The following is a 9510-nucleotide window of genomic DNA, read 5'->3' as shown; positions in this document are numbered from 1 at the left end:
ACACAGACGCCACCATCGACCCACATGCCCACATGCATAAGTACACAGAAGCATACACTCCACGCCAGCATATGCCCTCACCCCCCACCCCAGCCTGCTGCTCTCCTGAGAAGGACCCCCCTTTCCAGAAGCCGGATGAGCACATGGACCCCAGGGCTTCCCTCTCTCCCAGCCAGTGGGGGCTGCCACTGGGGCCAGACCGAGTTGTCACCTGCAGCCCCTCCAGGCATTCAGCCCCTCCAGATGTGCAGCCCCTCCCCAGATGTGCAGGCCCCAGCTGGAAATGCAGCTCCCATCCCCTGCAACCACTGCATCTCAGTGGCCTCCTCCTCCCGCCCCCATCTCTCGCCTGCATTCTTAGCTTTATCTGCAGAACATCCCGCCAGGTGGGTGGCCTGGACCCCTCCTCTCTCAGACCCCGAGAGAAACTTCCAAGCACAGGGAACTTACCCAGTGGAAATCCTTAAAGCTCTTTCCTCCTCCTCCCAGACAGAGGGAGGGGAAAATTTGCAGCACTTCAATCATTCCATGGCAGGAGGCTTTCTGTTCTCTGGGCTGGGATGCCACATGCACGTATGTGTGCATGCGCACTAGCACAGACATGCACAGCCCTGAGCCCCACCAACTACTTGACTCCCCATGCCCCGTCCCTCCCCTACGACAGCCCAGTCAGCCTGTGCCCCTCATCATTGAGGCAGTGTCCCTGCAGGGAGCCATATGAGAAGAAAGCAAGTCCTCCCTTGGGAACAGCAGCACCTTTGGCCCCCTGCCTACGCCTGGGGATGCGCAGCCCCCCAAGAATTGCTTAGGCTATGAAGGACCTTGGAAAGCAGCATTCAGAGGGCCTGCCAGCCTGGAGAGCACCTGGCAGAGGGGAAGACAGAGGCCCAGAAGGGGAGGGTGCAGGTAAGCTCGAGGTGACATCCAGGGACCCGTGAGCCACCAAGCTGCTAATAAACCCCATGTACTAGAGTACAACTGCCCCATAGAGTCTCTCAGGCTATAATCTTTACGGGAGCAGATTGCCAGGTTTTTCTCCCACAGAGCCACTGGGTGGGTTTGAACCACCAACCTTTCAGTTAGCAGCCAAGTGCTTAATGCTTTGTGTCACCAGGGCGCCTGGAGATAAGGGTTAGCATGGGATTTCCGGTGGCATAGCCCTTGAGTTTGCATTTTAATAGCCCACCTCTGGAAGTTCTGAGGAGCCCCAGTATCTTTCTGGCTTTTAACATTTTTATGGTGAAATATAACACACATAGTGGAAAATGCACAAAACATAAATGAACAGCTTAATGAAAAAAGTCTGCCCTTGGACACTCTGACGGTTAAGGTTGCGTGTCAATTTGGCTGGGCCACGATTCTCTGTGATTTGGCAGTTATGTAGTTTGGCAGCTATGTAATCATACGATCTCCTCCATAATTAGATCTGATATAATGTAATTGCCTCCATGATGAGATCTGCTATGAGCAACCAATCAGTAGAAAGGGAGTTTCCTTGGGGGTGTGGCCTGCATCCAATATATGTGGACTTTCTGGCAAAGCTCACTGGATTTTGCTCGCTCTGGATCCTGCACCTGACCTCCAGTTCTAGGGACTTAAGCCAGCAGCTTACCTGCCAATCTTGGGATTCATCACACTCCACAGCGTAGGAGCCAGCAGCTTGCTGTCTGGCCTGTTGATCTGGGTTCGCCAGCTCCTGCAGGTATATGGGTCAGGAGAAGCCACCAGCCTGACCCACAGACTTGAGACTTTCCAGCCTCTACAACCACATGAAAGATATAAATCTCTATATATACGTATATGTGTACACACCCACACGGTTCACTAGTTTTGAGCTTCTCTAGAGAACCCAGCCTAAGACAGGTACCCACCTCCCAGGGTGAGAAATGAAGGATTTCCCACAGCCCTCCTCCACCACAGTCAGCCACTGTCCCAACGAGCAGGACAGCACCCCACCTCCTTCCTTCCTTTCTTTCAACCTTCTGTCCTTTCTGCCATCCATCTGTCCTTCCTTCCATCCTTCCTCAGTGTTCTTAGAGCTTTACTCCCCCTATATCAGAGCTCAGCATTTCTCAAGCTGAAGGAAAAATTCAAGCCTCAAGTTGCAATACTGAATGATTCTACAGGGAAAATATTAAATGACGCACAAAGCATCAAAAGAAGATAGAAGGAATACATGGAGTCACTATACCCAAAAGAATTGGTCAACGTTCAACCATTTCAGGAGGTAACATAATGATCAAGAACTGATGGTACTGAAGGAAGAAGTCCAAGCTGCACTGAAGGTACTGGCAAAAAACAAGGCTTCGGGAATTCACAGAGAGTACCAATTGAGATGTTTCAACAAACGGATGCAGCACTGGAAGTGCTCATTCATCTATGCCAAGAAATTTGGAAGACAGCTACCTGGCCAACCGACTGGAAGAGATCCATATTTATGCCTATTCCTAAGAAAGGTGATCCAACCAAATGTGGAAGTTATCGAACAATATCATTAAAATCACACACAAGCAAAATTTTGCTGAAGATCATTCAAAAGTGTCTGCAGCAGTATTTCAACAAGAAACTGCCAGAAATTCAAGCCAGATTTAGAAGGGGACGTGGAACCAGGGATACCATTACTGATGTCAGATGGATCCTGGCTGAAAGCAGAGAATACCAGAAAGGTGTTTATCTGTGTTTTAATGACTATGCAAAGACATTCAACTGCGTGGATCATAACAAATTATGGGTAACATTGCAGAGAATGGGAATTCTGGAACACTTAATTGTGCTCATGAGGAACCTGTACATGGATCAAGAGGCAGTCCTTTGAACAGAACAAGGAGATACTGCATGGTTTAAAGTCAGGAAAGGTGTATGTCAGGGTTGTATCCATTCACCATACCTATTCAATCTGTATGCTGGGCAAATAATCCAACACGCTGGACTATATGAAGAAGAACGGGGCGTCAGGATTGGAGGAAGACTCATTAACCACCTGTGTTATGCAGATGACACAACCTTGCTTGCTAAAAGTAAAGAGGACTTGAAGCACTTACTGATGAAGATTAAAGACTACAGCCTTCAGTATGGACTACACCTCAACATAAAACAAAAATTCTCACAACTGGACCAATAAGCAACATCATGATAAACGGGGAAAAGATTGAAGTTGTCAAAGATTTCATTTTATTTGAATCCACAATCAACACCCATGGAAGCTGAAGTTGAGAAATCAAAAGACACATTGCATTGGGCAAATCGGCTGCAAGAGATCACTTTAAAGCGTTCAAAAGCAAAGATGTCACCCTGAGGACAAAGGTTTGCCTGACCCAAGCCATGGTGTTTTCAATCATCCCATATGCATGTGAAAAAAAAAATGCATGTGAAAGCTGGACAATAAATAAGGAAGACCAAAGAAGAATTAATGCCTTTGAGTTGTGGTGTTGATGAAGCATATTGAATATACCATAGACTGCCAAAAGAACAAACAAATCTGTCTTGGAAGAAGTACAACCAGAATGCTCCTTAGAAGCATGCATAGTGAGACTATGTCTCACATACTTTGGACATGTTATCAGGAGGGATCAGTCCCTGGAGAAGGACATCATGCTTGGCAGAGTACAGGGTCAGCGGAAAAGAGGAAGATCTTCAACGAGATGGACTGACACAGTGGCTGTAATGATGGGCTCAAGCATAACAACAATTGTGAGGATGGCGCAGGACTGGGCAGTTTTTTGTTCTGTTAGGCACAGGGTCGCTACGATTTGGAACCGACTCGATGGCACCTAACAACAACAACACTATCAGAGCTCAGTTTGCCTTCTTGTGAGCTTTATAGAAACACAATCACAGAGCATTGTTTGTCTTGCTTGTTTCACTCAACATAATTATGTGTGAGAGATTCATACATGCTATTTGTCATGGCCATTCACCCATTTTCAATGCTGTATAATGTTCCATTGTGTGACTGCATTCAATCATTTATCCACACGCCTGTTGGTGGACTTTTGGGCTGTTTCCGGTTTGGGGATATTATAAGAATGCTGCTATGAACATTCTGGCTGACTGGCATTTTCATCAGCTTGGTCCCCAAAAATGTGATTTCCAGGACCTGGCTTGTGTCAGGACTGCAGAGGTGGGTGGAGAAGGCAGAGAAAAAAGCCACATGCAGCAGCTGCAGTTCCTAGTGCCCCAGACACAGCACCCCAAGTCGCCCCTGGGCTGCCGGACACGCTCCCAGCTGTGACTCCACAAGCATTCTGGTTCAGAAGACTCGGCGTGCCTGGTGGACACAGGCTGTCTGGAGTGACTCTGACTCCATCTCTCCCATCTCCTCCTACCACCACCAGCCCACGTCACTCTCCTGCCTCCTTCACCGCTGCCATCCCTGCGGGTTCAGATGTCAACCTCCATGGACAGCACCCAGACTGCTGTCCTCCCTGCTGGTGCTGAAAACTGCCTGACTGCTCTTATCACGCACCCTTCTAGAAGAAGCTGCGGGGATGGGATGAACTTGGAAGAGACCTGGAACAGTGTGGCTTGGTTTGGAGCCGCAGGGCCCTCTACCCCAAGCCTTCATCACAAGGAAGTGAGCACTAAGGTCCATAGAGGGAAAGCAGCTTGCCCGAGACGTCCAGCTAGCAGCAGGGATGAATGAAGTCAGCAATGATAGCTAAGATTCACTGAGCACTTTCTACATCCTGAGTCCCTCGGTGGTGCAAACAGTTAATATGCTCAGCTGCTAACTGAAAAACTGGCAATTTGAGTCTACCCAGAGGCTCCCGGGAAGAAAGACCTGGTGAGCTACTTCTAAAAACTAAAAAAAAAAAAACTAGCCACTGACAATTCCAGTTTGACACAAATGGGGTCACCAGGAGTCAGGGTTGACTCAGTGGCAACCGGTAACTGGTTTCCTACATCCCAGGCACAGCACTGAAGGTTTTTGCATGGACACTCTCAGTCAGCCCACACATCACACTTAAGAGTTGGACAGGAGAAAACTCAGCCGTAAGCAGTAGCACCAGGATTAGAACCTATGCTTTTAGTCTCACTCCGGGGTCTTTCCTTTCCACCACTCCCCTTCCTCTGATCTTGGTGGGTCCTCCTTATTCTCCAGGACAGGGAGGAAACAGAGTAGCAGTAATAACCCTACCACCACCACCAATGCAGAGAGTGTTTTCATCACTGCGGGCAGAAGTTCTCACTCCCACTAGGTCAGTTGTGGACAGACCACAGCTTCACCCATTTTCTCGTGCTGCCACCCTCTCTGTGCCCTAGGAGTCCTGCAGCCAACAGTCCCCCCCTCCACCACCACCACCAGCAAAGAAACACTTGGCAGTATTTCCCAGGGGCCAGTGCAGTTACATAGCTTTTGTTCATAATCAAGAAAACTCGCTGACAACTTCATCTTCCATTCAAAGTGTTTAAAGACTTGATGCTCCGTCCCCACAGCGGACTATCTGGCTGTTAAAACTGATGCCATAGATAAGTATGTATTGGCATAAAAAGATGTTCATAGTAGATTAAGCGAGAAGGCAGGCTATAAGTAATAGGTGGGATATTCTCTCCTGTTTGTAGAACTTACACATATTTAATAGCAGCCATTTATCAAGAGCCTCTTACGCGCCGAGCACTGGGCAGAGCGGTGGGCATCTTGTATGGCATCACCATCCCCTCCATGCTGTCAGTGCCTTTGATATCACTGCCATTTTCCCAAGGAGAAAACAAGAGTCTCAGAGAGGCGAGGAGACTCGCCCAAGGCCACACAGCTCAGGCAGAGGTCGAACTCAAGCCCAAATCACTTCTCCAAAGCCAGCATTACCAACCACAGGGCTGGGTGACCTCTCCTGCTCCCCCCAACTCTGGGAAGGCCTAAAGGAGGGACCCAAGCCCAAGGTTCTCTGGGGGAGGGGGCTGATTTTCTTTATCTGCATTTATAAATTTGGATTTTGTAACTAGAAAAAATGATAAAGAGTCATTGTTCAAGGGCTTGCCTGCTTAATGATGTCCTCCCTGTGCTTAGCCTCAGTACCAGGTGAGGGGCTGGGCAGGAGGGGCTGCGCAGGAGGGGCTGGCTCTGCTGTGCTCATGGGAGGAGGGGTGGGCACAGTGTAAGAGCTTTCCTCATGGCCAGGACAGGGAGTGCTAGCTGGATCACACTTCTGACACCCGGGTCTTCATGGTCTGTCCGCGGCCAAAGCAGAGCCACACAGATGGGCAGGCCTTCCTCAAGGGGCACCCAGAGCTGTTCTGAAGAAGGGAGTATTCCAAGTGCAGCAAAAAAACTGGAAAAAAACGTGTGCACCATTAATTTTTCAATATCATTGTAAAGCGAGCTTCCGGTGAATGAAAGCGTGTGTTTGTGTGTGTGCATGTCCACACAGGTGTGCATGCCTTAATGTGTGTACATGTGTGCATGTGCATGCGTGCACCTGACTGCATATGTATGCATGCACGTGTGTACATGACAACATAGGTTGGCCTGTGGTCATGCCTGATGTCCCTCTTGGTTAATTCTGAACAAGCAGCAGGGACTGACACATTTGAGTGTCTAGGTCCCTGACGCCCACCCAGGCCTTCCGGAGTCATCTGTGTAATAACCGAGAAGGAGAAGCTGACAAAGCCCCCGGACGCTGGGACAATGTAGCTCACTCCACGTGCCCCTGCCCTGCCGCCCTCTGTGCATAGCGGCCCCGCCGGCCTGCCTGAGAACTGCCGTGGGCGGGGCTGGCGCGCCCTCTGGTGGCCTGTGAGAAAAGAGCAAACGCAGTCCTTGTCATCCCGTGGCATGCAGACCGGTGAGGACCACTGGGCTCTCTCCTGGTCATTTCGTCCATCATAAATGTCTTCCTAAAACGTAGCTTTCAAACTGAGTCTTTTGTATCAAACCAACCCCACACCACTCTGCTAAAGACAACTATAAAAACTGGGCAAATACATGCAAACGCCAAAACATTGGGGAGCACCCGCATGACAGGAATCGGGGCAGCACTGATTTGGAAATGGGGTCTTTGCAGATGGAACTGGTTAAGGTAATAATAGGTCATACTAGAGTAGGGTTCGCCCATAATCCAATATAAGTGGTGTCCTTATAAAAAGAGGAAAAGAGACACAGAGGGAAGAGAGACACATAGGGAAGAACACCATGTGAGGACAGAACAGAGATTGAAGTGACGGGGCCACAAGCCAAGGAATGCCTGGGGCCACCAGGAGCTGGAAGAGACAGGAAGGATCCTCCCCTAGAGCCTCCAGAGGGAGCGAGGCCCTGCCCACACCCTAAATTCTGACTTCTAACCTTTAGAACTATGAGAGAAGATTTTCTGTTGTTTTATGCCCCCCACTTTATAGTTCTTTGTAACAGCAGCCCGAGGAAACAACTACAGTTAATCAAAGTTACACATTTATTTTTAGTCAGCGTTGGAGCCAAGAGTCAAATCCTGGCCTCCGTGACTAAGAGCCTGGATCCTAAAGGAGGTGGTTGGTGACTGAAAGTGCCTAACTCTCAGCAGGCTCTCAGGAATGGTAGCTGCCATCAATTTCTTTTTCTTCCTTTTTAAAATATATTGTCTAAAAATCTAAGGCTTAAAACAGCAACAACAAAACACAACAGTTTGTCCAACTACTGGCACACACATCGTGGATGAATCTCAAAAACATTGTGCTGAGTGGCAGAAGCCAGATACACACTACATGCATTTATGTGACACTGGGAAAGACAACTCAAAACTGTCATGGCAGAATACAGGGTTGGGGAATGACAGCAAGGGGTACCAGTGGACTTTCTATGTAGAGGAAATGTCCTCTCTCGATTGCAGTGGTGACTGCACAGGTATAGACCTTTGCAAAAAACTCATCGATGTGTGTTTTACCAAAAGTGGAGTATACCTCAATGGGGCTGATTTTTTTAAAAAGTCCCTTTTCATGCTGTCTCATTAGGGGGAGATCAATTACGAGTATACAGCAAAGTGTACATAAGTTTTTGTATGAGAGTCTGACTTGATTTGTAAACATTCACTTAAAACACTATAAAAATAAAATCTTTTAAATGTCCCTTTTCACCCCCATTTCTCATTCCCAAGGGGCAACTGTTTCAACTCTTTGAGTTCTGTCCTCTGGCCTTTTCCTCATTTCTAATAAAATATTCATACGGTTATTTCTTGACATTTTGAGTTTTGAAAACGTGTATCGACCTTTTCCCCCGGAAAAGGAAGATTCTGCTGTCTCCCACACCACCCCTCCCACACCCATCCTCCAAATACTTTTAAGTTCAAGTAAATTTTTACTAAATATTTAAAAGCCTGCTTTCTAGATCCCATCATTCCTCCTTCCCCTCAAAATGCCCTCATCCATGTCATAGCATACATCAAGGCATCATTCCTTTTTACAGCCGAATAATATCCTATCGTGTGGATATATCACGTTGTGTGTATCCATCCATCTATTGATGGACGCCCAGGTTGTTTCCACTTTATGGCTACTGTGAATGGTGCTGCTACGAACATTCACGTACAAGTCTTTGCATGGACGTGTGTTTTCAATTCTCGCAGGTAGATACCTAGGAGTGGAATTGCTGCGTTGTCATACTGTAACTCTGTATTTAATGTCTTCATTTATTCCCTCACACATTCATTCAGGGAACATGAGGCAAACATCTATGAGTACACTTAACGTCACTATGGCCAGACATATACATGTGTGGAACGAATGGCGGTGGGCTCACAAGAACCCCAATGAAGAGTCCTTCCACTGGAGGAGGAAGATGGGGTGAGGAGAGGCCTGCTCTGCTCCACACCTCAAAACCCTTAGTCAACCCCAGGACTGGTTACATAGTTTACAGGATCTGGTGTAAAACTGAAATGGAGGGCACCTTGTTCACAAACTAAGAATGTTAAGATGGTGGCATCAGGCACTAAACCAAGCATAGCCCCTTCTAAGCACAGGGCCGTGGTTACCCCAGATTGTCGCTCCCAGAGCAAGCAGAGCAGATTTCCAACTTTGTCCAGTCTCTCTCCCTGATCACCCTCCCCATTCAACTCCAACTCTTCTGAAGACCCTTGTTGAGCCCTGCCAAAGCCATTCCCTTCTGTCTGGAATGCTCCCCCTTCCTACTCCAACCAGTCACCCTCTTCATCCTTCAAGAGGCAACTGAAATGTTCATTTTTTAAAAGACTTCACTGCCATGTTTGAGCACTACTAATTAAGGGTTTCCCAGGTGGAGCCACGGGTTTGCTCAGGAGGAGCCAGGGAAAGAGCTCTTTAAAGAAGCACTACCTCTGCCCCCTCCCTTTTCTGCCAGCCTCCTCTCAGGTCTCACTCTCCTGCTTCCATTTTGCCTTTTTTTTTTTTTTTAAACACCTGCATTGAGTCAACAGAAGACCTCAAATAATAGTTAAGAAGGCACCATTTTTTAAAAATTGTACTTTAAATGAAGGTTTACAGGACAAACTAGCTTCTCATTAAACACTTCGTACACATTGTTTTATGATACTGGTTAACAGCCCCACCACACATCAACACTCTCCCCTC

This window comes from Loxodonta africana, chromosome 21, assembly GCF_030014295.1.
Source record: "Loxodonta africana isolate mLoxAfr1 chromosome 21, mLoxAfr1.hap2, whole genome shotgun sequence".
In the NCBI taxonomy this organism is placed as follows: domain Eukaryota; kingdom Metazoa; phylum Chordata; class Mammalia; order Proboscidea; family Elephantidae; genus Loxodonta; species Loxodonta africana.
This window is presented reverse-complemented; position numbering follows the sequence as displayed.